The 27791-nt window shown below is 39.2% G+C and overlaps 1 long non-coding RNA gene across 3 annotated transcripts in view; it reads left to right on the top strand.

Moving 5' to 3' along the window:
• Positions 1–14947, top strand: part of LOC116665258 — a 42141-nt gene extending 27194 nt beyond the window's left edge. For all 3 annotated transcript variants that reach the window (XR_004321780.1, XR_004321779.1, XR_004321781.1), the window contains 3 exons: positions 7602–7753; positions 8389–8428; positions 14780–14947. This is a non-coding gene — a long non-coding RNA (uncharacterized LOC116665258). The remainder of the gene's footprint in view (positions 1–7601; positions 7754–8388; positions 8429–14779) is intronic.
• The last annotated feature ends 12844 nt before the right edge of the window (positions 14948–27791 follow it).

Below are 27791 nucleotides of genomic sequence, written 5' to 3'. Positions count from 1 at the left end.
TTAAGTGATGAATTAGTACCAATCATATTGTCTTGGTTAAAAATAATAATGGGTTTTGTTGCAGTTTTTCAATAATAAGTATTTCAGTGTATTTTTAGATGAACACCAACTTTTTTTGGAAGATACTTGAGGAAATACCTTAATTTTCTACACTGGACTTTGCCTCTTTGTCAATTCCAGCTTAAACAATTTATTAATCATTATGGTTTTTGGAAGAAGCTAGTCACAGGTAGAAATAATAGCATGCCCTACATTTATATTCTAAATTCTTCAAATATTTGGCCCCAGTAGGAAGATTGCTATTCAAGAAAGCACAGTTCATTAATCATAAACACAGATGGTACTGAGTGGAAGTTGCTACTTTGGCCACCAGATGGGGCCAATATTGTTTCAGAAACATAATGGATCCTGGCATCTTCACATCTTCCCCTTCTCTCTCAACCCAGGAGTCTCATATTTGCTTCTAAATTTGGTCAGGGATTCCAGAATTACTATTATTAATTGAATATATTCTTATTAACAAAAAGCTATTTCCATTACTCCCTATTAAGCAAACACCTACATTTCTTATGTGAAAAATGAAGGCATTGTTTTAGGTGACTTTTAGCCTTCTCCCAAATTTTGAAATCTCTAATATTTTCTGGGGATATTTTGAGAGTACCATTCAAATTCCACTCTGCTACTTGGGAGGCATCCTTTGATAGTTCATTGTTCTTTTGGTATTCATCATTGTGGCAGTCAATGCTGACCTCGCAAATTTAAAGCATGCATTAGGGGAGAAAATAGAAACAGAGGAGAGACACAAGGACTCTTAATGGTATCTATTATGAAAGTTCATTTAGTGTCCATGCAGAGACCATTTCAAAGTGTTGAGTGAGTTGGTCCACGAGAATGCAAGTTACGTGTTACATATATTGAGTTCCACTGTCCCCTTGTCTTCCCTTCCCACCTTTTGTGTGTGACACATATCTGTATTCCAAGAAGTCGAGTCATGCAGTTGCAGCTTCCTTGTATTTCTGTTGACATACTCTGGACAAAGCAACAAGGGCGCCATATTTGAACATGAAGTTGATGGTGGAGGGAAAATTGGAGTGAGGAGAAGAGATACCCAGGAGGTCGCGCAAAAGGATCTCTCCATAATGAGGCCATGACATTACTGTGGGAAGGCTGGGCATGTTGATGGCCAGGTGGTGACAGGGCTCAGCAACCTTTCGAACCCAGTAACTCAGGGGAACGGCATTCACACAATCAGCCTGAGTGTGCAGCATGCGAGCACGTGAAAAGCAAGAACGTGAGGCTGTAATTGACTTTACTGATAAGAGGCCCGAAGGAAGCTGCAGGCTCACAACAGGAGACACTGAGTGTTGATGTTGTACAAGCTTAATGGGCATAGTTTGGAAACAGCACGTGGTTTCTAGGTTACCGTCAATTACAACTTAAAGATAAGGAACGGAGGCAGTTGCTAGGATGGTATCTAAATTGAATTATGAGATGATTAGGCTAATGGAATATAAAATCTGCTTTGGAGGCACATTCTCTAGATGTCAACTTAGGGTCGAAGCAGGGATGGAAAAGAATAAGGAAGTAGAGCTAGCAGCCAAGAACCCAGACTCTGCATGGAACTGAATTCCAATCTCTGTACCGTGACTTCTGAGCTGGGTTAACTCACCTCTCTCTGTTTTCTCACCTGGAAAATGGAATAAAAGTGATAGACTATTGCAGTGGTTATTGTTAGGATTAATTGAGATGATGTGGAACCACAGTGCTCAATTTGTGATATACACTTGAAAAGCTAATGATAATAACGTTAACATCTCCAGAATATTTGTTCCAGCAGACACATGGAGACATCTCAGAGAGGGAGACAGGTTTATCCTGAAAGCAGATCTTTTGCCCCTTTTCTGCTTGCCCATTTCTTTCCCAGTCTAACCTTAAAATAACCTAATTATAGGAATGAGATCACTAAATAATTTAATCTAATTCCTGGCTTCCACTTTCCTGAACGCATACCATGCCTTGCCTAACCTGTTGATTCTCTTCTTAGATAAAGAGAAGTAAGAATGAAGAATTAAGCAGTTAAAGAGTGACTACCATTCTACCCCTAAAGTCCCCTTAGCAATCCTGCAGGCAGATCATGGGGACAAGATCACAGCTGAAGATTCAGCCAGTCTACTCACAGTGGAGAATGATGCAGACCCCAACCTACTACCTCGATTATTTATTGAGATTCTTCCCCCCCAATTTTCCCTTTAAAAATCATCAAGGCTGAGCAGAGCTGTCAGAGTTGGTCTCGGGACATGAGTCCACCTTCTTCCCAGATTGCCACCTTTTCTGAATAAAGCAACTTTCCTTTCTACTGATGCTTTCCTCTTAAATCAATGGCTTTGGAGCAACAGGCAGCTGAATCTGAGTTCGGTAACAATCCCAGTGACTTTGGCAAGAAAATAGCAAATGACTAAGATTTCCCAAAGGACAAATTGCCTCTTAATACAACAGGAGCAAGTATTCCATTCAGGGAATGAAGTCCCCTGGGGAAATACTAATAGGGAAAGAGGACATACTAAATGACTAGCCCACAGGTCCACGTTCTTGTTCCTGTTCATGAGCTGAAATATTGCTCAAGGAACAGGGAGGGGTAGGTGGACAAGAGCACCTCCCACTGCACCTTTCTAAAGCCTTGTCACTTGGAAAAGGATATTATTAAGAGGGCATTTCACCAATAAGGAAATTATATTTACCAAGGAAAAAGAGATATGCAAACATAATTATTTGCCAGAAATATGATTCTGCTAAAAGCAAAATGTCTAAAAATCTTTTACTTTTCCATGAGGATATCTTCATTGTTCAGCAGGCAGAAGAAACAAAAGAATGAGTGGCAACGTCAGACTTAATTTTGAACAGATGATGTGCTATGGAGAATAAGCAATTACATGGTGAGGGATGGGTCCTTGCTGTGGGATCCCAGCCTCTCCAGTCACAGAGGACATGGCCCAAGCCCAGTAGAAGCCCCTGGAGGTTAAGAATCTGGGGTATGTCAATGTGGTTTGAAGTCAGTCTTTAAGAAATGTAACAGAACAACAATTTATGGTTCTTTCTGGGAACACCAAAGTAAACTTACGTTCTTTAAAAAAGAATATCTTTTCCAGCTCTGTAAGAACAGTAGCTAAAAGGAATTGTCATGTATTTGCACATCGCTGACACTCTTAAGTCCACACGCCTCTGTGCATAGATCTAATTTCTCATACTTGTCCCCCCAGAGAAACCCCAGGGTTCCTAGGGGAGTAGCTGATCCAAGATCATTGGCAACAGAAAATTCAAAATGAGCAAAAAACATCCTATTGCTGCTGAAAAGCAAGGGATCTTTTCAAACATATTGGGGGTAATGCTAAAGAATTTAGGGGCAACATAATAAAATGCCTTTTGACTGAGTTGTGATGATTTGATCAGAATGAATGGAAGTAAGGGCTTTTTAAAAATCCTTGAAAATTCAAGAAAAGTTAATATAAAGGGTACAGTAACTCAAATAGAAAAGAAAGGAAACTATGATGGGATATGTTTATTTTATTGATTTTAATAAGAGGAGTATTTATATGTGGGTATATACATTTTGTTATTAAATTTATATTTAGAAAATGTAGACATGCACTTTTGTTCGGTGTTAGTAGGAAGCAAGTGAACATAATGGACTTGGGAAATGCAGACACCAGACAAGAATTTCCAGTGAGTGCACTAGACAATCAGCTATGTTTGTAATTCTCTGCTTTGTGAATAAGTTCATTTGTCTCATTTTTTTAGATTCCACATATAAGTGATATCATGTAATATTTGTCTTTCTCTGTCTGACTTAATTCACTTAGAATGATGATCTCTAGGTCCATTCATGTTGCTGCAAATGGCATTATTTCATTCTTTTTTTATGGCTGAGTAGTGTTCTGTTGTATACATATAGACCATATTTTCTTTATCCAGTCATCTGTCGATGGACATTTAGGTTGATTCCAGAATCCAAAATATTCTCTTTTTTTTGATATAATAAATATCCTTGAAAAAAATTAACTTTCTCAGATCTTTACACTGTAAAGCACAATCAGTGTCTCTAAATCCAGTTTACTGCAAATAAAGGAATAAATTTGCTAAATTCCTCAAGATGTTCAGGTGAGTCTCAATTTTAGATGTTTACTGTCATTTGACTGCAGAAAAACACTTGGTAAAGTCAGGCTGTGCCTAGGAGAGATTGTTCAATCAAAGGGCTTTAGAAGCAGACTTTGTGGGATACACTACCCACAAGTGTGGACTCCACTGACTCAACACTCAGACCACTAAGAATCGATCCATCTCTCAGAGTTGTGGTGACAGTGTGAGGGCTGGAAAGACTCAAGCATAAAGCTGGAGTGAGAATGCGTTTATAATGAAAACTATAGGGAAGGAGGGTGTAGCTCAGTGGTAGAGCACATGTCTAACATGCACAAGGTCCTAGGTTCAATTCCCAGTACCACCATTAAAAAGAAAAAAAAAAAACCTGTAACTGCCAGGTGTACAAGATGACTAGACTCTTGCTTTTAATTTTTTTGGGGATTGGTGGGCAGAAGTCTTCCTCTGGAAGTAAACGTGATAGGAGACTAAATCATATTCTGAAGTTGGCTTGATGAGCTGGGAATCATAAAAGGGGTGTGTCTTATAATGACCACTTGTTTGGTGTCCGCCATATATGAGATGCTTTGCAAACATATTTCACTTAACAGCATCAGAGCCTCATCACTACCACCCAGACCTGCCACCATCACCTCACACTGAAATTGTCCCAGTTGACCTATTGGTGGTCTACAGTGATCTCCCTCAGACCTTATCTTTTTTCACTTTCCTTTGTGTTCACTTGACTCCAGCCTTCCTGGCATCCCTGAAATTCCTCAGATATGCCAGGAATGTTCCTCTGCTCTAGCTGCTCCCTCTGCGTGGAGTGTTTTCCCTCCAGTCATCCACTTGCAAACTCCCTTACCACCTTCAGTGCATTACTCTCGATACCACTTCTCAGTAAGGATGCCCTGACTGTTCAAATTAAAACCACACCATGCCCTTCCTCCAGAGCCCTCTCAACTCCTTATCCCTTGTTTTATGTTTTCTTCATTTTTCATTTCTATCTGATTTCTATCACACTACGTCATTTACTTGTTTATTATGTTTAATGCTGACTGTCTGTGGTATTAGGCAGGGATCTTTGTTTTGTTTTGGGACACATCCTAACTGTCCAGAAAAAGTGCTGGGCACCCAGCAGGTGCTAAGTAAGTATCCGTATGATGAATGGTTTATCTGACAGTGAAGGCATCACCTTGACAACTGAGACTCGGCGGGTCAGGTGATCGGTTCAAGAACACCTGCTTATCCAGAGACTTCATAGATGAGTAATGGGGATGTTTTCTAATTTTGCCTCCTTTCTCATTTTGCTTCCATAGCCAATCAGTTCCTTTCTGATATATTCTTTCTTTATGTGGAGAAGACTCTTTCAATACATAACAGCCAATCCTGTCATATCCAGAGCTAGTATTTTTACGGTGATTCTGCTTAATTCTGTTTTCTGTTGAGAGTGGTTTTTGAGGGGGTGGGGGATTTCATCGTGCCCTAGAGACTACCAATATTCTATGCCCATAAACCATTAAACACACCAAATTTCCAATTATCATCTTCAAACTCAAGTTTCCTGACACCTAGAAATGTAGCCTTAATTATGTGAGCCAAAGAAATTTCCTCTCTTTCTCTTTATTTTTTTCCCAAGCTGGTTTGATTTGAGTTTTATTTCTTTTGCAAATAAGAGTCTTGAATACTAAAAAATGTTCCACAGTAGAATCACCCCTCTAGTTTTACTCAATTACAGCTAAAGTCAATGCATAAAATAATGCCTTGATTCTCTGGAATAAGAAAGGAAGAATAATTATGTATGGGTTTTTTTCTTTTTTCTCCTCCTTCTCGCTTTCCTTGCCTTCCTCCCGTTCCTCTAGCTTCTGTCTTTATTTCAGAAGGTTTTTAAACTGGCTGCATCCACCACATAAAAAGGCAGAAAAGTGGATATTATGAGAAGATATTCAGTGTCTATGGTTATAACAACACATTTTCTGATATTTTTCCATTGTGAAGAAAATTAAATAAAGCAGTACTCCCATTTCCCAAATGCCCTGCTACCTAGCTAACAGATTTTATGAGCAAATAGAGAATCATTCCAAAAGATCTCTTTTAATGAAATGCTGTTTATAGCAACATGGATGGACCTAGAGATGATCATACTAGGAGAAGTAAGTCAGAGAAAGACAAATATCATGTGGTATCACTGATATGTGGAATCTAAAAAAAATGATACAAATGAGCGTATTTACAAACCAGAAACAGATTCACAGACATAGAAAACAAACTATGATTACCAAAGGGGAAAAGGGATGGGGGAGGGATAAATTAGGAGTTTGGGATTAGCAGATTCACAATACTGTATATGAAATAGATAAACAACAAGGACCTACTGTATAGCACAGGGAACTACATTCAATATCTTGTAATAACTTACAATCAAAAAATAAATAAAAGGAAAAGAAAAAAAGATCTCTTTTTGCCACTTTGCCTCTTACCATTTGTGTTACTTGCTCAGATTACTTGACTTTTCAGAAACTTAGTTTACTGAGCTGGAAGTGAGGGTATGATCCCAATCTGGTATGATCCCAAAGAGTAATAATGCAATAAGACAATGTATGTGAACTCCCTGGTCCAGATAGACACTCAGTAAATGGTACCTGTTTTTATATTATTGCTATCACTTTACTGTAGCCCACTATTTTTAGAATCAGGTGGGAGAATGATGTAAAAAAGTGTCCTTATTCAGTCTTTAAGAATAGCTAAGGAAAGTAGGACATTGCTAAGTAAGCAAGAAATGTGTGTCTCTGTTTCATGCCTGCATTAGCAATTATTATGTGCAAAATTACGTCTCTTTGATGGTAGCCTCCACGTTTTCTAGCCTTGTGCCAATCATTTTCTGTTTCTCCTGTTTTAAAGATTCTATCTGAATGACAAAACCGGCGAGGTGTATCAGCAGACGGGAAGAGTCCTAAGGGAGAGAATGTTCTTTCCTCCTATGCAGATTCAGTGTGCCTCTTCCACCTCAGAACAAACTCAGCTTTCCTGGGCTAGCTGCACATCTGACTGCAGACATTGTCCCTGAAGCTAAATTTTTATTTTATTTTTTACCAGTAAGGATAATGACACCTATTTCTGTTAGGCCATTGCCTTTTAAAATACATGTGTGTGTATATATATATATATATATTTTTTTTTTTTCCTTGTGGCCTAAAACCCTTAAGTATGCAAAGTTTGCACCCAGGAAGGGTGGGAAGATGTTGAAGGAAGATTAAGAAGAAAACAGGGCATGAGTCTGTTTTATCATCTTTTCCTGGGCAAAGCTCTGCTGCGGTGTTTTTTTTTTTTTTTTTTCTTCCACTGACTGATTAAATGTTCGTGCCTGTGGCAATGGGGATCCTTAAAAATAACCAAATATTGTAAAGCACTGAGTTTTTCATAACCATACAGCGTGGTCTCAAATTAATCTTTTATTTTTCTCATAATAGGTATCAGCACAAAAATAACGTCTGACATCAGCACAGTGCTGTAGGCTTCACAAAGTGCTTTCATGTGCATGATCTCATTTCACCATCCTAACAAAACAGTGATGGAGGCAGTGTCTGCATGCATCTCCCTGTCTGTTTTCAAGTCGTACAAGGTGAGGCTTCACGTATTTAGGTATTTTGCCAAAGGTTACACAACTTGGAAGGGACTTATTTGGGAGACATCTGGGGGCCTAAGTGCAGTGCATTTGGGGCTATACCAGATTTCAAGGGTTGCTTTCTTTTATTAGATACTTCTTTATTTGTTTTAAAGCATCAGACTTGAATATTTTCTTTGTGCTAAGAAAGTCTTCTTCTGGAATGAATGCTGGAGAACTCCTTTGTTTCCATTCAGATGAAAGACAGAAGCAATTTACTTTCCTCTCAGATCTGGCTCCTACGAGATGCTGATTCGCCTCATCATCTTTTTATAAGACGAGAGTGGCTATCTGGGAAGGATCAATAGTTCACTGATCTCACACTCACTCCAACTAAAACCCTCACTTAAGCGATGCACAGTTGGGGCGAGAGGCTGTGCAGCAAATCCAGCATGTTCGTAGGGCACGTGTTTTAGAGCATCTGTGGGTCGGGAAGTTTTTTGAGAATTTTCCTGAGTTATTATTTTTTGCATTTTATAATTGATGTATAGTCAGTTTATAACATTGTGTCAATTTCTGGTGTACAGCATAATGTTTCAATTATATGCATGCATATATATATATATTCCTTTTCATGTTCTTTATCATTATAGGTTACTACAAGATACCGAATATCATTCCCTGTGCTATACAGTAAGACCATGTTGTTTATTTTATATATAGTAGGTTGTATCTGCTAATCCAAAACTCCTAATTTATCTGTCCCTTGCTTCCCCTTTGGTAACTATGGGTTTGTTTTCTATGTCTGTGAGTCTGTTTCTGTTTGTAAATAAGTTCATTTGTATCATTTTTTCAGATGTCACATATAAGTGATTATCATATATTTGTCTCTGTCTGACCTACTTCACTTAGTATGATAATCTCTAGGTCCATCCATATTGCTGCAAATGGCATTATTTCATTCTTTTTTATGGTTGAGTAGTATTCCATTGTGTATATAGACCACATCTTCTTTATCCAGTCATCTGTCAGTGGACATTTAAGTTGTTTTCATGTCTTGGTTACTGTCAATAGTGCTGCTTTGAGTCATCTTATTTCTTTTCTTTCTTCTTTTTCTTCTCCTCTTCCTCCTCCTTCTTCTTCTTTTTTTCGATAGATCCTTCACAGGGAGCAAACTTCCAAGCAGAGACAAAGCCTCTTGTCAAAATGTGGCCCTCTGAAGTTTGTTGATTTTTTTTTAATAGACTTTATTTTTTTAGAGCAGTTTCAGGTTCACAGCAGAACTGAGCAGAAAATACAGAGTTCACGTATAACCCTCCCCACCCACTCATATATACTCCCCGTCTCTCAACATCCCTCATCAGTGTGGCATATTTGGTACAATCAGTGAACCAACATGGGCACATTATTTTCAACCAAAGTCCATAGTTTACATTAGGCTTCGCTCTTGATTTTGTACATTCTATGGGTTTTGACAAATGCATAATGACATGTAGCCACCACTATAGTGTCATACAGAATAATTTCATTGTCCTAAAAGTCCCTTGTGCTCCATCTGTTCATTCCTCCCTCCCCTCCTCTCCCCAAACCCCTGGAAACCACTATCTTTTCATTGTTTCTGTAGCTGTGCCTTTTCCAGAATGTCATTTGGTTGGAATCGTACAGTTTGTAGCCTTTTCAGATTGACTTCTTTCATTTAGTAACATGTCTTTTAAGTTTCTTCCACGTCTTTCATGGCTTGATAGCTCAATTATTTCTCTTTTTTTTTACTGCACATATATTTTTAAATTTACATATATGTACTGTTCATTGTTTCTAAGAAAGCACTTTAGCTTTTTAAACTTACATAGCTATCAAAGGAATAAAGCCAACCACAAAATAAGAATTAATTCAAAAAGATACATACACCTTGCTATTAACAGCAACATTATTTATAATTGCCAAGACATGGAAGCATCCCAAGTGCACATCAATAGTTGAATAGATAATGAAGATGCAGAGTATATATATATATATATATGTAATGGAATACAGCTCACTCATATGAAAGAAGCATATTTTGCCATTTGCAGTCCTTCATTCACTTTTTTTTTTCAGTTCAAAAACCAGAATTTTATAATTGGTTGAGACGTTTCCATTACATCAAAAACAACAACATACCCAGAAATAAACCTAACCAAGGAGGTTACCTATACTCCAAAAACTGAAATGACACAAAGAAATGGAAAAATTTCTTGTGCTCTTGGATTGGAAGAAACACTATCTAAATGGCCACACTACCCGAAGCAACCCACAGATCCAAGGCACCCCCTGTCAGAATACCCACTGCATTCCTCACAGAGCTAGAACAAACAATTCCGAAATTCACAGGGAACCACAAAGACCCCAAGCAGCCAAAGCAATCTTTTGTAGGTCTCTCTCCTTTTTTTTCTTCTTTCTTCTTCTTGTTCTCTTTTCTTATGGTTTGACAACTAGAGAAGGTCCTTTAACATTTATTGTAAAGCTAGTTTGGTGGTGCTGAAATCTTTTAGCTTTTGTTTATCTGTGAAGGTTTTGATTTCTCCATCAAGTCTGAATGAGAGCCTCGATGGATAGAATATTCTTGGTTGTAAGTTTTCCCCCTTTCATTACTTTAAGTATATAGTGCCCCTTCCTTCTGGCCTGTAGAGTTTCTGCTGAGAAATCAGCTGATAACCATAAGGGAGTTCCCTTGTATGTTATTTGTTGCTTTCCTCTTGCTAATTTCCATATTTTCTCCTTATCCTTAATGTTTTCAATTTGATGACTATGTGCCTTGGCGTGTTCCTCTTTGGGTTGATTCTATGTGGTACTCTCTGCGCTTCCTGGACCTGGGTAGCTGTTTCCTTTCCCAAGTTGGGGAAGTTTTCTGTTATTATCTCTCCAAAACTTGTCTCAGGTCCCTTTCTCGCTCTCTCTCTTCTCTTTCTGGGACCCCATAATGCAGATGTTAGTGAACCTCATGTTGTCCCAGAGTTCTCTTAAACTATCCCCATACCTTTTTATTCTTTATTTCTTTTTTCTGTTCTGAAGTAGTGATTTCCACTAATCTGTCTTCTAGCTCACTGATCTGTTCTTCTGCCTCATTTAGTCTATTCTTGGTTCTTTCTAGTGTATTATTCATTTCAGTGATTTTACTCTTCAATTCTGGATATTCTTTGTATCTTCCAACTCTTTGCTAAAAACTTCACTCTGTGCATCTATACTCCTCTTGAGTTCTCTGAACATCTAGGCCATTGTTACTTTAAGCTCTTTCTCAGATAAATTGCCTATCTCCTCATCACTTATTTCTTCTTCTGGGGTTTTATCTTTTCCCTTGGCCTGGGGGATATTACTTTGCTGCCTCATGTTGTCTCTTTCTATGTGTATGTGGATTCCTTCCACAGGCTTTGGGATTGTTGTTTTCTTATTTCTAGTATTTGCCCCTGATGGATGAGGCTGGACTAGAGGCTTGTGCAGGTTTCCTGGCAGGAGGAGCCAGTGCCTGCCCACTGCTGGGTGAAGCTTGTTCCTGTACCTCTGGTGGGTAGGGCTGTGTTTAGAGGCCTTTGTGGCTTAGGAAGTCTGCTGATGGGTGGGCTGTGTTCCCACCCTGCATGTTCTTTGGCCTGAGGCTTCCCTACAGACTGTTGGGTGGGGCTAGGTCTTGGTGCTAATGATCCAATCAAGATGTTAACCTCCAGGAAAGCTCAAGTTGATGAACACTTCTGGAATGTCCACCACCAGCTTTTATGTCCCCTCACTGAGCCGCAGCTGTCCCCTGCATCCCCCGGAGACCCTCTAAATCCATCAGGCAGACTTGGCCTAAGTTCCTATGAAACCACTGCCTCTGCCCTTGGACCTGGTGCCGGTGAGTTTCCATGTGCACTTCCCAAGTGAATGAAGTCTCTGTTTCCCCCAGCCCCATGGGACTCCCAGAACCAAGCCCTACTGGACTTCAAAACCTGATGTCCTGAGGACTCTTTCTCCTCCCAATGCTGGGACCCAAGCTGGGGAGCCTGACGTGGGGCTTAGAGCTCTCACCTCTGTGGGAGGACCTCTGCAATTTAACAAATCTTCAGCTTGTGGGTCGCCCACCCAAGGGGCTTGGGGCCCTATTATATTGCAAGCACACCCCTCCTGCCATCCTGCTGTGGTTCCCTCTTTGTTTTCAGTTGCATAAGATCTTTTTTTGCCAGATTCCAGTATTTTTTTGGCAGCTGTTTAGCATTCAGTTGTATTTTCATTGTAGTTGTGAGGAGAGGCAAGTTCGTGGTCCTACCAGTCCGCCATCTTGACCAGAAAATCCAAGTCATCTTATTTCTTGGTGGGCTTCATGGCCCCACTTCACTGCCAGGCATAGCCCTTTGTGGTGAACACCAGAAGCCCCTTCCTTGGATTCTATTGTTTGGTCATGCTTCTCAGGGCAACGTTTAGGACAAAGCTGAGTGGAAGGCAAGACGAAAGCAGGAAAGAAGGGGTGAAATAATTGGACAGGTTTTGTAATGGGCCCATCTATTTTTCCCTGAGATCAATTCCAAAATAATTTAATTGATGATTTAGGTGTTGCAGGTCAATATTTATTTAGATGTGAAATTGTACTGCATGTGATCAGGGCATGGTCACTCTTTAGTCGCCTCACTTTATACTTTGTATGAAATATAAAAGAGTTAATGAGAGTTTTAAAAGGTGTAATAATCATAGATACTACTAAAAGGCAGTGTGCAGAACCTGACCATGAGAAAGAATGACATCATTTTGATTAAACTTTTGAAGACTTTCAACATTTTGAAGCTAAGAATTTATAAAAGGTCAAAGGATCAAAAATTAATTCTAAATAAAGGTTGGTTCATGCATTTTAAGGCAGGTAGCCTTGTATAACACATACTGCGACCGTGTGAGGCTGTTGGTGCTGTGGAATGGGATGACTTAAAAGGGGACATCCCTCTGGATTTGTTACTATTTTGCATTCTTAACATCTGCCAGTAAAAAATTGTCTACACTGAAAAAAATATATAAAAGGAAATATCTTCGTGTTTGGTGAATCCTGAATTAGTCACAACATACTCTCTCCTAGTCTCACCTGCTCTCTGTGTCCTCATATTGTCCCTGGATTCTCCAAAGTGGCACCTTATTCAGATCTGCCTTTTTATTTGGCATTTTTTCTTACTCCAAAATATCTAAAGGAGCCATATTTCCATTTGAAAAAAAATCAGGAGGAAGTTAGACTTTTCACCAAGATAATATAAGATAATATAATAGGGACTGCACTTACCCTCTGGCCCCAAACAAACAAAAAATATATACAAAATATATGAAAGAATGGTTTCCAAAGCATTGGACATTAAGTAATGAAGCACAATGATCTGAGAAAGAGAGAGAGAGAGAAAGAGACAGAGAGAGAGAGCAGGTGAATGTGGGAAGCCATATAATTGCCCCATATAAGGGCCTTGGGAGGGTTTCATGGGATGTTCTTGGGAAGGTGCAGTGCAGGGAGCAGAACCCTGTGAAATTCCTGGGTTCAGGGTTCTGAGACAATGCTGAGAGTCTAGGAGAAGGTCCCTAGGATCTTCTAGACAGAATACAGAGCAAGAGTGGCCTGTCCTGAGAGAGGACAGCGAGGAGATGCAGAACGTGCCCCTTGAGTATATAGGATAGTCCTGATTAGTGTAAGCAAGGGATCAAACTACTTCGGGCCCAGAAGGGAACTTCCTGAAAGGCTTTCAGGTAACACTTACTATTTTTCTTCTTTTTGATAGCAGCCGTTGTAATTGGTGTGAGGTCCTGCCTCACTGCAGTTTTGACTTGCATTTCCCTGATGATTAATGATGCTGAGCGTCTTTTCATTTATCTTTGGCCATCTCTATGTCTTCTTTGGAAAAAAAATCTACTCAGGTCTTCTACCCTTTTGTGATTATTATTTTTATTATTATTGCTATTGAGTTGTATGAGTTCTTTATATATTTTGGATATTAGCTGCTTATCACATACATAATTTACAAATATTTTCTCCCTTTCAGTAGGTTGCCTTTTCATTTTGTTGATGGTTCCCTTTGTGGTGCAGAATCTTTTAGTTTGATGTAGTCCCAGTTGTTTATTTTTGCTTTTCTTGCTTTTGTTTTTGGTATCAGATTAAAAAAAAATCATCACCAAGACCTATGTCAAGGAGCTTACCAACTATGTCTTCTTCTCAATGTTTCATTGTTTCAGGTCTTACATTCAAGTCTTATTCCATTTTGAGTTAATTTTTGTGTATCATGTAAGATAGTGGTCCAATTTCATTCTTTTGCATGCAGCTGTCCAATTTTTCCAACACCATTTATTGAAAAGACTGTCCTTTCTCCATTGTGTATTCTTGGCTCTTTTGCTGTAAATTAATTGACCATGTGTACATGGGTTTATTTCTCATCTCTCTTTGATCCATTGATCCATGTGTCTGTTTTTATGCCAACATCATCATACTGCTTTAATTAGTCTAGCCTTGTAATACAGATAGAAATCAGGGAATGTGATGACTTCCACTGAGTTCTTCTTTCTTAAGATTCCTTTGACAGTTCAGCATCTTTTGTGGTTCCATGCAAATTTTAGGTTTGTTCTATTTCTGTGAAAAATGCCATTGGACTCTTGATAAAGACTTCATTGAATCTGCATACCACTTTGGGTGGCATGAAAATTTTAACAGTATTAATTCTTCCAATCCTTGAGTGTGAAATACCTTTCCATTTGTTTGAGTCTTCTTCAGTTTGCTTCATCAGTGTCTTACAGCTTTTAGTGTATGGGCCTTTCACCTCCTTGGTTAAGTGTATTACACAATACTTTATTGTTTTTGATAAAATTGTAAATGGAATTGTTTTCTTAATTTCTCTTTCTGATTGTTACTAATGTATAAAAATACAACGGATTTTTGTGTATTTACTTTGTATCTTGCAACTTTATTGAATTCGTTTATTAGTTCTAACAGTTTTTTAATGAAGTCTTTAAGGTTTTCTGTATTTAATATCATGTCATCTGCAAATTGTGACAATTTTACTTTTTCTTCCAATTTAGATAACCTAAAGGAATCTTGAAAGTAAAACTTGAATTGGTCAAATTGCTTGCAAGTAACTTTACTGCATCCTGGAACAAAAGCCAAGAATATCTGTAGTAATACAAAACTATTCACTACTCAAAAAGGTAAAACCCACAATGTTGAGCATCCAATAAAAAAATTTACAATGTGTGCAAAGAGGTGGAAATTATCATTTATAATAAGGTGAATAGTTAATTGAAACTGATCAAAAACTGACATGGATAATAGAATTGACAGAGGAGGATATTAAACAATTATTATGGTTGTTTTTCATATGTTCAAAAACCTAAATGAACACATGGAAAATATAAAAATGGTCCAAACTGAATTTCTAGAGATGAAAATGAAAGTATGAGGTGAAAAGTACACTGGATGGAAATAATGATAAGTTACACATTGCAGAAAGAGAGTTTAGTAAACTTGAAGTCAAAGCAATAGAAATTATCCAAGGAGAAACACACAAAGAAAAGAGAATCAAAGGAAAACAGAGTATTGATGACTTGGAGGGAAATATTAAGTGACTTAGTAGGTATGCAAGGAGTTCTTTCAGGGAGGAGAAGTGAAAAAAATAATTGAAGAAATAATGGCCCAAGTTTTCCAAATTTGGTGAAAACCATAAATCCACATATTCAAGAAATTCAATAAGACCCAAGCACCAAAAAAAAAAAAAAAAAAAAAAAGACAATTATATGAAGGCAGATATCATCATCAAATTGCCAAAACTAGTGCTAAAAGAAAATACTAAATCAATCAGAGAAGAGACACATAACATGAGGGAATAAAGCTAAAGATAATAGTAGATTTCTTTTTGTAATCCATGCAAGTGAGAACAACAGTGGAACAACAATTTCAAATATTAAAGGAAAAAATACCCATTAACCCAAAATTCTGTAATTAGTGAAAGTATCTTTCAAAACAAAAGTGAAACAGAAACTTTTGAAGATATAAAACATGTGAAAAGAATTCATCACCAACAGATCTGTCAAGACTACAGGAAATAATAAAGAAAATCCTTCAGGCAGAAGAAGGCGGCTACCAGATGGGACAATGAATTCACACAAAGAAACAGGAATACTGGTAACAACATAGGTAAGGATATGATAACTTTTTCCTTATTTAAAAAAAAACTCTCTAAATACTGATTGACTATTTAAACAAAAATGATAGCAATGTAGTATGGAATTTATAGCATATTCAAATGTAAAATGATCACAATGATAACACAAAAGCAGGAATGGGGGAAATGGCAATATACTGTTGTAAGTATAGTATACATCACACTGTAGTAAGTGGTATAATATAACTTGAGAGGATACTACAATACATTACAGATGTGTCCTGTAAACCCTTTAACCACCACTCACATAGCCAGAGAGAACTCGAAAGACAACAAAGAAGAGGCAATGAATCATCTTAAGTATCCAATTTATTTTATTTTATTTTATTTTATTTTATTTATTTATTATTTTTTTGGTTGGGGTCAGGTAATTAGGTTTTATTCTTAGAGGAGGTACTGGGCATTGAACCCAGGACCTCATGCATGCTAAGCATGCGCTCTACCAATTAAGCTATACCCTCCCCCCAATATCCAATTAATTTTAAAAGAGACAGAAAAAGAGAAAACTAGAACAAGGAACAGACAGAACAAATATAAAACAAATGGTAAGATAGATTTAACTCTAACCATATTAGTAATTATATTTGATGGAGATTATTTCAATACTTCAGTTAAATCAGAGACTGTCAGATTGGATTACAAACAAAAACTCAGCCAATGCTGCCTACAAAAAATGCTTTAAAAATGAAGACATAAATAGGTTAAAAATAAAAGTATGGAAAACATATGTCATACAAACACTAATCAAAAAGAGAGCTGGATTGGGTATATTAGTACGATAAAAGCTAGGCTTCAGAGCAACAGATATTACCATGATAATGATGATCACTTCATAATGATAAACAGTCAGTTGATCAGGAGGAAATAATGATGTTTCTGCATTTAATAACAGAGCTTTAAAATACATGAAGCAAAAACTGACAGATGGAATCTACAAAAACATTAATAGGACAAATAACTGCTTTCCGCAAGGTCACAGGATACAAGATCAATTTTTGTAAGAAATCAATTTTACTTTTACATACTAGCAATGTACAATCTCAAATTGAAATAAAAAAAAAAACCACTTATAATAGCATCAAAAATACTTAATACCTGGGGATACATTTGATAAAAGATGCCCAAGACTTATACATTAAAGATGGCAAATCGTAACTGAAGAAATTCAAGAGCTGAATAAAGAAAGAAATGTAATGTATCATGGGTCCAAAGACTTAGTGTAGTCAAGGTGGTAAGTATCTAAAATCAGTTAATAGATTCAATTCAATCCCCATCAAAATGCCAGAAGGGTGTTTTGTTGTAGCTGTTGTCATTTTTGTAGAAATTGAAAAACTGGCTCTAAAGTTTATATGGAAATGTGAAGGGTCGAGAAAGGACCAAACGACTTTCAAAAAAGAGGAACAAATTTGGAGGACTGAAATTACCTGATTTTAAGTTGGCTTATAGAGCTTCAGTCCTCAAGACACTGCAGTATTGGCACAAAGTTTGGCAAGTGGAACAACGGAATGAAACGGAGAATCTAGAAACAGATCCACACATTTATGGACCACACATGGTTGACAAATGTTCAAAGGCAATTCAGTTGAGAAGGATTCTTTTCACCAAAAGGTGAATTGGCAGCAGAGGCTGTTGAGGGGAGTGCAGAGGTGAGGCAATGCCGGTGAGGGTCTGGGGCAGAAGCCAGTGACGAGTAGGCGATCACTCAGGTGGGTTCATGAACACATGGTACCTACTGTACATCCAGCAATACATGAGTGTAGGCTTTCAAGAGACTGGGACATCTGTGCTGAGCAAGCAAGAAACAGTAAACAAGATTCAATATTAACATGAATGTGGCCTCATTCTTAGCCGTGGGCATTTGAGGTCCAGGTATATTTAAGTTATAAGTGACAAAATAAATGTAAAATGCTCAGTACTAGCCTAACTGCCCTGGGCACCCATTTTTCTTTCTTGCTTGCTGCTTTTATATATGCATAAGAGCAAGATTTTTACACACATATATACACGTATTCTCATATTGCTATGTTCTAATTGGCATTTTTCAGGAATAAAATATGGCATAAAAGATATAGGTGCTAGAAAGCCACACACAAAAAAGTGTACTCATTTCTAAATTAGATTTTTGTCACATTTTATCATATTTTATCATGTAAGCTCCATGAAGAAAAAGCCTTTTAGTAAGTTTGATACATGAATCTGACACTCCTTTAATCATTCATAATAGAAGAAGCCTTGCTAAATTTAGTATAATGTCCAAATAGATTTATTACTTTCAAACGTGCATAAGAATATTTAAATTCTTTAATTCCCCTTCCCAGATAGGCTGTCGAAACAGTGCATTACTAGTGGAACAGAATGGTTTTCAATCTGGATTCCAGAAAGCCTCAGGATCCCTCAAAAAGGTGTCTAAATGGTGTGGGGTCTGGGAGGGTTGGTGGAGGGCTAAAGATACAGTCCCACTTTTTCTGATTCCACGTAAGTATTCATTTGAAAAAAAAAATTGTTCTGCTGTTGAGAAAAATAAAGAGAATAAAAAAGAGGAGGAGTGAAAGCTACCTTTATAACAGAAGGATCACTGACTAGGGATCAAGACACCTGATGTGACGGTTAGCTTTGTGTGTCAACCTGACTGGGTTAAGGGGTGACCAGTTCCCTGGCCAAACCTGATTGCTGGGTGCATTTGTGTGAAGGTGTTTCTGGAAGAGATTAGCATTTGATCAGCAGACTGAGTAAAGCAGGTGGCCCTCTCCGATGTGGGTGGACATCCTCCAACCTGCTGAGGACCTGAGAAGAGCAAAAAGGCAGAGGAAGGTTGAATTCCCCTCCACCTGACTGCTTGAGCTGGGACATCAGTCTTCTGGATCCTTGGAGGTCTTGTTTCTCAGGCTTCAGACTTGGGCTGGATTCTATACCATTGACTCTTGGGCTTTCAGACCTTCAAAATACTCCACCAGCTTCCCTGGGTCTCCAGCTTGCAGAGAGCAGATCCTGGGACTTCTCAGCCTCCAAAATCACTCGAACCAACACCTTATATTAATAAATCTCTTTGCACCCATATATATTTACATATCTATACATTTCCAATGGGTTCTGTTTCTCTAGAGAACCCTGACTAGTACACTTGCGATGTGATCTGGCTATGTGGTATGAGCGAGTTATTCATTTTTTGAATTTGGAACTGCAAAGATTAAATAAGAGTAATGTAGCTTATCCAGCAACTTCTAAATGGCCCTAGAATAGGCAGAGAGGTGATGCTGCTTTCAGCTTAAAAAAGTCGATCATCTGAATTTCAATACCCTGGTTATGTTCAATGATTTCTATTAAAACATTTTCTCTTTGTTAGACAAAATGTTTTAAAAGTTATGCTCATTTCATTATTTTGCCTATCAATAAAAGATATCATTTATTAAAGTATTATTTTATTTCACTGAACCCTTCTGTTACCAAGTCCAAACTCATTCTGTTCACTGCACGATAGACCAGTAAATCCAGAGATGAGGTGTTGGGGCAGGGAATAAAGACTTTATTTTGAAAGCCAGCAGATGGAGAAGATGGGGGACTAAAGTCCTAGAGAACCATCTTCCCCAAGTCAGATTTGAGGCTCCTTTTTTACTAAAAAGAGGAGGGAGTCTACTTGGTTGTTGCAAACTTCTTGGTGTTGGAATCCTTTGTTCTTGCAGCTGTCCACGTAGGTCAGGTCATGATGTTTCTGTAAACCTCAAACAAGACACATGTTATTCTCTGTTCTGCAAATTTTTATCTCTATATGAATGGAAAAGTGTTATACCTCAAAGGTCAGAGCCTTGAGAATGGGCTATTCTGTCTATTTCAGATTCTAGGCCACATTCTTTTACAAAAGGTGCAGAACCAGCAGGACTAACGGAGGCAACAGTGCACAGGGTTAGAGACAAAGAAACAGAAGTACTATGGAGTCAGGTTTGCTCTTCCCTTTTACACTTCCAACAGTCCTAGGAGTTGGTATTATCTCCATTTACTAATGAAGGACAATGAAGCTCAGAGATGTTCACTAACCTGTCAAAACTGCACAGTTCTCCCAGCCTTTCATGGACCCCAAATCTTGCCTTTCTACCCCACAGGCAGCCTGGTTTTAGGCCAGTTTGGGACCAGTGATGGGCTTGCTTGTAGACTCAATGCTTGAGTATCAGAATACTTTTGGTTCTGCTATTGAATGAATCAGTGTCCCCTCGAGTCAGAATCTGAGTAAGTTCATTTAAGGCAGCATTTCGTTAAATAAAACCTACCCAGCTGGGTAAGTGGCAGAACTAGGCTGCAAACCATTATTAGGTTCAGTTTAACACCCATGCTGTTTTGCTTCCCAAATGTCTCCTCATTCCATGAATTTCAACACACCCTACAATTTACAGTTTAATTTCAAAATAGGAATCCAGTTATAAAAATCTAACCTAAAAGGATCTCTAAGACATTGAGCTTCCTGTTTTTCCTCTTTTAGCACTCAGATCTCTTAAATGCTGCATCATTAGTTCTAGCAGAGATCTTATGTCTGAACAGTTTCAAAATTACTCTGTAAATGAGTGGTGTCTGGATTAATGGGGGCATGTTTATATGTACACACAGTTATGTAAAACACTGTGCATCGATAAAATACAATTATACAGTTTATGAGGCTTTCCCATTCTTGGGTTATTTAATGTTTGCTAGGTAAATTACATTAAATGGTGACTTTAATTATTGACCATTTGAGACCACGGGAAAATACACACCTCTGTTTGAGCCGTAGCTCAAAGTTATCACACTCAAGTCAATTACATTGTTTAATGATTGTTAGTTCAATTTTGCTTCTGGGGTGGAAAGTTATTTTTTTCTGATTGTTAAACCGATATTATGGCTGGGTCTAAACGATCACAGATACCCTGAGCCTAAATATTTCATATTTCAGGCTGGCTAAAATGCAGCGTGGCCGAGCCACAGACTGCCAGCCTAAGGCTGTGGTTTGGATTTGCTTTCTTTCTTTTTTATCCCCTATAAATTAAATATCACAGCAAGGGCTGTTAACATTCCTGCTTATCGGTTACGGGGTCTCTGTTTTACAGCCGGAGGAAAGCTCTGCATGCCACTGGGTACAGGCAGACGAGATTGCTAGATTGCTATAATGAAATGTTTTATAATTGGGTTGTACCTTTTAACATCCGAACACTGATCGGGAGGAATTCGAGGGCAGGTGTTTGCCCTCAAAATTCAGAATCGTTTTAGTTCTTAGTGCTCCTAGAATTCCTGTTCCTGTTCATGTCCAAAAGAGTTAGACATTTATTACTGTTATGGAAGGTCTCCAAATAATTCTCCCCATGCCTCTGGGGAAAGGGGAGAAAACGTACCAGGACCCCTCTCACCCCGATCCTTTCTCACAGTCTCTATGATCTGAATAATACCATGGGAGGGTTACATTTCCAACCCTGCTAGGACAGTGGTGATACAGTGTACCAAATTAATACTATTATACAATTACATTAAATCGTCAGATTGGAAAATAATATATAGATTTTTTGTTACTATTATTAAATGTTTTGGGGGAGGTAGTTTAGCCTAAGAGTTAAAAAGTCTGAGTTCCTTTTTTCAGACTGCTTGAGTTTGAATTCAGATATCAGGGCCACACAACCTCGCTGGGTTAATTACAGTGAGGGTAGATGATGTCCCTGTCTCTCTTGGTCTCTTTCTCCCCTCTTGTCTCCTTCCTCCCTTCCTTTGTAAGGAATCCTATAAAAGACACTGTCCCATGCATTCCAGTGGAGGTGGTGTAGCAATCCCATGATGACCAGTCCACCTGATTTGTAATTCTAGCTCTGCATCCCAACCTCCTGCATGAGTTTGGCTTCATCCATAAAATAAGGCAATAAATTGGTGGGAATGTAAATTGGTGCAACTTCTGTGGAGGAGAGTATGGAGATTCCTTAAAAAACTAAAAATAGACTTGCCATATGATCCAGCGATCCCACTCCTGGGCATATATCCAGAGAAAACTCTAATTCAGAAAGATACATGCACCCTGATATTCACAGCAGCACTATTTACAATAGCCAAAACATGGAAGCAACCTAAGTGTCCATCAACAGCTGAATGGATAAAGAAGATGTGGTCTGTATATATATACAATGAAATACTACTTAGCCATAAAAAGAATGAAATAATGCCATTTGTAGCAAAATGGATGGACCTAGAGATTGTCATACTGAGTGAAGTCAGAGAAAGACAAATATCATACAATGTAAATTATATGTGGAATCTTAAAAAAAGATACAAATTCTATTTACAAACCAAAAACAGACTCACAGACATAGAAAACAAACTATGGTTACCAAAGGGGAAAGGGTGGGGAAGGATAAATAAGGGGTTAATCTGGGGATTAACAGTCACATGTTACTATATGTAAAATAGGTAAACAAGGACCTACTGTATAGCACAGGGAACCGTATTCAATTTCTTGCAATAATGTATAATGGAAAAGAATATGAAAGGAAAAAATGTATATGCATGTATACATATAACTGAATCACTTTGCTGTACACTTTAAACTAATGTTGTAAATCAACTACACTTCAAAAAAATATTTTTAAAAACCACAAAAGAAGACCAAAAAAAAGGGAACAAAATTGTACAAAGCTTTTCTCTACTCTGAACCTGTGTTCCCAGTTCAGCTACCCTCTTACATGGATGCTGAAGATACTGCTCACCTGCATCCCCACAGAATCCTCTTGGTACAAGATGCCATTTGAATCTTGCACTGAGCTCAAACTACAGGGTGTTTCCCCTCTGCATTGTTCCTCAGTTTTGTCAGCTGGTAATGATTATGGCAATAACACAACTACCTGCATATTGAAAACATTGCCTGGTGGATCTTAGGACAATAGCCTGCTCATCCTTGGTGACTGCCTTTGATGAACTTGCAAGAAATTGGGCCAATATCAACACAGGATCATGTGACAACAATCATGAATGGCTTCTCTGATCAAACATATTAGTCATGTGGTTATAATATACAAGGATTCTAAGTTTGTCCTGTAGGAGTCTGGTGCAGTGAGAAAACACTGCTCTGGGAGACAAGGGATCAGGACAGAGTTTCTAATCAGCCACTGATTCTTGCAATGAACTCAGTCAATTCACATCACCCCACTGGGCCCCAGAAGCACAGAAGAAAAAAACATTCCCAAAACTGGCTATAATGTGAGCAGTGACAGCTATGGCTACACATCTCATTCATCCAACCCAGAGGCAGTTACCTTGTCTGCAGATTCTAGTGAATTGGGCTGGGCCTGGGGCTAGTCACTGATGGGCTGGGAAAGCTCCCCAGGTGATTCTAATATGCAGCAGGTTTGCGAATCACTGCTTTAAGAGGTCAGGGTTGTCATGCAGGGTTGCAGCCTCACTGAGTCAGTACTGGTAGCTTGGTACAATTGTCAATTTTTTTCTGCTGAAAAGTTGGATTATTATCCCTGAACATAATTACCTTTCTTGTTTGGGAAGACAGCTACATTTTCTTTTAATATGAAAAATGATAATATATAAGACCCTGTGGCTGATTTCAGTGGGAGAAGTTGAGACAGAGGGAGAGATGAAATTACTCTGGAGAAAAACGCAATAGGATGCTGAGTTTTCTGATGAGGTCCATATGGCTGGTTGGAGGCTTCGACTAGAACATGAAGAGTTGAGGGAAAGATCTTTGGAGGAGACAGAGGGTCCAGTAGATGGCAGCAAGCAAGAGCCTACAGAATTAAAGACCAATAAAAGACAAGGAAAGATCGTCATTGCAAGAAAAGCAGATGTCAAGGGATCAAGATGGATACAGAGGACATAGTGGGTAGGAGGTGGTAGTGTTTAAGAACTGAATTAAAAGTAGGGGTTACCTGTTGATGGACACTTAGGTTGTTTCCATGTCTTGGCTATTGTATATAGTGCTACTATGAACATTGAGGTGTATGCATCTTTTTAAATTAAAATTTCCTCTGGATATACGTCCAGAAGTGGGATTGCTGGAAATCACTATGCTGTACACAAGAAATTAACACAACATTGTAAATCCACTATACTTCAATAAAAAAGTAGGGGTTAGAGTGAAAGAAGATAGATAAGTCATTACCAGTTGGTAGCTTCTTCCATAAATACAAGAGAACTAGGCTCTATATGGTTGTCTGAGATGAGCTTAAATTACTTTGTTCAGTAATGAATGGCAAAGTGAAAACATTATTTTCATAATTTAAGGGGGCTAACCCAGACTGTTCTAGTTGTAGAAATTTGTAATTTAATTTAAATTAAATTAAATTTACTTTAATATATATTAGTTTGGTAACTTGAAGCTGGAGTACTCTCTCTTCCAGTGATAGAAAATTTTGTAATATAATTAAATACATTCCCATCCTAGGGTTGAATGAAAATGTCTAATGCTGGGTCTGACTATTTCTCGGACCTATAATATGTATCAATAGTGATATATTTACTCCTCTTTTATTTTTCAGCTTGTGATTGAATTTTACCAAAGTCTCCAGCTCTTATATCTCCTTATTTTTTTTAGCTTTCTTTCAGCTTTATTTCTTCTATATTTTGTGTATAAAACATGGTCCTTAAGAATGAATTATTATTAATGTTGTTATTCAACTGGAGGCAAGGCAATATTTCAGAAACATGACTTATAGTGAATGAAATACAGGCACACAGAAATGTCCCCAAAGCAAACACACAAAATAGAAACACAGTCCTACTGAGGGCAGAATGCCCAACAGGAGTACCAGTAAGTAGCTATATTTTGTGGTTTTGTTGTTCCTTTACCATTAACCTGGGATAAATGATTTAATGCCATGCCTCAATCTTCCACTGGCCAAGGAAGACCATACCAACCCTGTGGACATTGCATCATGAGCATTGATGCTTGTACAACATGGGCCTAGGTCAACCACATTCTTAGTAAACCTGGAAACAATCTGGGCCTTTGAGCAGCTAAATTTGGGGATAATCGTTGGCTTTACCCAATGACAAAGAGCTCCTTCACTTGTTGGTTTATTTCCAGACCAGGAACATCAATGGACACTAACATATATGAGGAGGAATATCGTGGGAAAGTGCAGGAGACACAAGGGGGACATAATTATACCCTGTACCAAAGTGGACGTTGGCATGTGCTCCAGCGTGGGTGCGCAGCTCTAGGGGAATCGAGGAGAGAAGCCTCAAGGGAAAATGCTACTATTTCAGGGGCCACACAACTAGAGGAACTGGCGTTGGCAAATTGGAGGAGTGAGTCACCACATATCAAAAACAGTCCAAATCAGAAAATATTGCAGTTTCTTGCCGATATCCCTTGAGAACATGTATCCTATAATTTACCTCCCAACCTGGGACATTTTGAGAGTGAAATGAAGTATATTAACAGGCATTCTGCATAACAGGTGTAACCTAGGACCATCTTGGGCAATCTGGGAAATAGTGTTAAGTCTGAAACTAGGCAGAGCGCAAGCTGTTACTATATCTGCAAGCTCACCAGTTAGCCTGCTGCAGTTATGTATGTGTGTGTGTGTGTGTGTACACACATATATCTACACACACACACACACACACACAGAAACATGACTGATACCTCTGGCCAGATCAGGAAAAAGACCTCTTATTTCCTCACAGAGCTTCTTGCGTCCCCACATCCCAGGTTCCCTCCTAGCAGCCCCCTGAGATCCAGATGTACCTGCCCAGGTGGCATGAGGGGGGCACCATACTGTGCAGCTCACAGCTTACATGGGGTGTAAGGCAGGTAGCACGTCCTCCCTGCCTCCAATCTGGGGAGATAGGGTGCGAGACGAGGGGGACTGGAGGAAGGGAGGGGACTGGAGGAAGGGAGGGGACATGCCTCTCTTTGGACGGTAAACAAACCGTCCCTGAGGAGGATCTGCTGGACTCACTCCCTCCACCACCCAGCATGTAAACCAAGGGCCCTAGGGAGACACACCCCTGCAGCACTCTGGGGCTCTGACTCTAGTTACCCTTCAGACATCCTTTATCCCGATGCCAGAGCCCTTTGCTCAGAAACATTACGATATTCATGGAATATTCAGAAACTTGCTCCATGGGACCCATGGGTAAGAACCAGCCCCAGCACCTGCTGGGCTTTGGCCTCGCTCACCAGCTGGACAACATCAGCCCCCAGACCCCTGGGCCCTGCAGCCAGAGACCCCAGGTCCTGGCTCTGCCCACCGGTAGGCTGGCACCAGCCCCAGGACCTGGCCCCACCCAGCAGTAGTGGGCACTAATTCCAGGATCTCCTGGGCCCTGGCCCCACCCACAAGTGGGTGGACACCTGCCCCAGGACCACCATAGCCATGTAATTTCCCAAATAGCACCCAGGCCACCCACCAACTCGTTGACACACCAGCCCTGGGACCTCCAGAGGCTTGTAACTAGAGATCCAAGAACCAGGCTCTGCCCACCAGTGAGCTTGCACTAGCCCTGGGATCCTTTTGTGCTCCAGCCCCACCTACCAGGAGGTCAATGCTAGCTCCCAGAGACCTTGGACCGCACGGTCAGCCTTGTAAGGCACTGGCTTTGATCACTAGCAGGCTGGCTATATCTGGGATCCCCCAGCCCCACATCCACCCACTCCAGAACCCTGCTTCACCCACTAGTGGGTCAGCACTAGTCCCAGGGTCCCCTGGGGCCCTGCAACAGCAGCCTGTGACCTGGCCCCACTAACCAGTTGCCTGGTCCCACCAACAAGGCCTGGAAGCCAACCAGGGGCCAACTATATCTACTAGACCAGCCACTGTAGTCAGTCTGTCACAACTGAAGGACCCATGCAGCCCACATTGGGGCGGGGGGGGGGGCATCCTCGGAGCTTTTAGCTCCGGTGACCAGAGGGGAGCGCACTGCTGGGATGCTTAGAATGTCTACTGTAAAAGGCCACTTCTCCAAGGTTGGGAAATACAACCACCTTACCAGATACGCAGAAATATAAACAGCAAATTAGGCAAAATGAGGCAACAGAGGAATACCTTCCAAATAAAGAACAGAGAAAACTCCAGAAGAACAAAGTGAAGCAGAGAAAAAAAAATTACCCAATAAAGAGTTCAAGGTAATGATCCTGAAGCTGTTCAAAGAACTTGGGAGAAGAATGCATGAACAGAGTGAGAAGTTATAATTCTTTACCAAAGAGTTAGAAAATATAAAGAAGAGCCAAACAGGCTGAAGAATACAACAGCTGAAGTGAAAAATACACCAGAAGGAACCAAGAGCAGATTAGATGATACGGAAGAATGGAAATCACTGTAATGAAGAGAAAAAATTAAAAGATTTCTGTAAGTGAAAAAGAAAAAGTCACAACTAGAAACTTGAAAATTACGAAAGGAAAACTCATTGGTAAAGGCAACTATACAGTAAAGTTAATAAATCAGCCACGTATAAAGCTAGCAGTAAGGTTAAAAGACAAAAACTGTTTATATCCACAGCAAGTAATTGGGGGACATACAGAAAAAAGATGTAAAATACGATGTCAAAAGCAGTAAGCCTGGGGGTGGTGTAGTAAAAATGCAAGGTTGTTAAAATACGTTTGAACTTAAGAGATCAGCAACTTACAGTAATCGTACATATTAAATCTATGTACAGTGTGGGGAGTATATTAAATGAGTATATAACATCTTTGTGTGGTGACAGTTGTAACTAGTCTTATCTTGGTGATTACTTTGAAATGTACAGAAATGCTTATACAATATATTGTGTAACAGGAACTAACAAAGTGTTGTAGGTCAGGTATGCCTCAAAATCAAACAAACAAACAAACAAAAACTCACAGAGAAGGAGATCAGATTTGCGGTTACCAAAGGCAGGCAGGGGGTGGGGGAGGGGGAATTGGATGAAGGCAGTCAACG

The sequence above is a fragment of the Camelus ferus genome, chromosome 8, assembly GCF_009834535.1.
Source record: "Camelus ferus isolate YT-003-E chromosome 8, BCGSAC_Cfer_1.0, whole genome shotgun sequence".
In the NCBI taxonomy this organism is placed as follows: Eukaryota; Metazoa; Chordata; class Mammalia; order Artiodactyla; family Camelidae; genus Camelus; species Camelus ferus.
This window is presented reverse-complemented; position numbering and strand designations above follow the sequence as displayed.